Here is an 820-nt window from a genome sequence, read left to right on the forward strand (position 1 = left end):
AAGAAACAAACAAAGCGCTGGCCTTGTCGGGGTGGGGACCGGCGAGTGCATGGTGGCGCTTCTTCCATTTTGTGGGGTCGCGCATCCGTCCACCTCCTTCTCTTCTTCCCAGGCTTCTTCTTTTTCGCACACGTCATCCACGGGCGCTTGAGAGCTTTTCTCCCCCCGGCATCTCATTGCAAACGAGTGCTGCTGCTCTCTTGTACGGGGAGGGGGGCTCTCAGCTGCACCTGTCGGGCAGCTTTCGGCCGCGACGCACGGGTGTGTATGCGCGTGTGGGGCGGAATAGCTCTCTTTTACTCCCTCTTATGTTGGGGAGGATGTCGACTGGTTTTGCTATCCTGTCTGTGAGCTCCAGTCGGCCCCACCCCGACCCGCGGCCCTCATCGTGCCCGCCACGGCGTGAGACAGGAGGGGTAGGGAAGGGCGGACCCTGCCCTTTTGCGGAAGGCATGGAGAAGAAAAGCAGCAATACCGTGAGAGCGGCGTACGGAGCTGAGCCTCCCCCTGGCCCTTCCTGGCGATGTCTAGCGCCTTCTCGACACCGCCCACGTTAGACTAGAAAATGCGGATGGAGCCCATCAACGGGATAGCTTGCCTTCCTCTCTTTCCCTTTCTCCCTGATCTCACACTAGCGAGGGCAGGAGGTAGTCACATCATTGTGTACACTGTCTCCTTTTCGAATTGTTTTCTCCTTTCTTCTCGTGGTCGTCGTCTGTGTGTCACTCTGAGTGCGCGCTCTACCTTCTTGTTACCTCACCCGTCTCCCTCTCTCTCCGTGAGCGTGTGCCCGATGTCTCGATCTCTGTTTTCTCTCGCG

Source organism: Leishmania donovani, chromosome 33 (assembly GCF_000227135.1).
Source record: "Leishmania donovani BPK282A1 complete genome, chromosome 33".
NCBI lineage: Eukaryota > Euglenozoa > Kinetoplastea > Trypanosomatida > Trypanosomatidae > Leishmania > Leishmania donovani.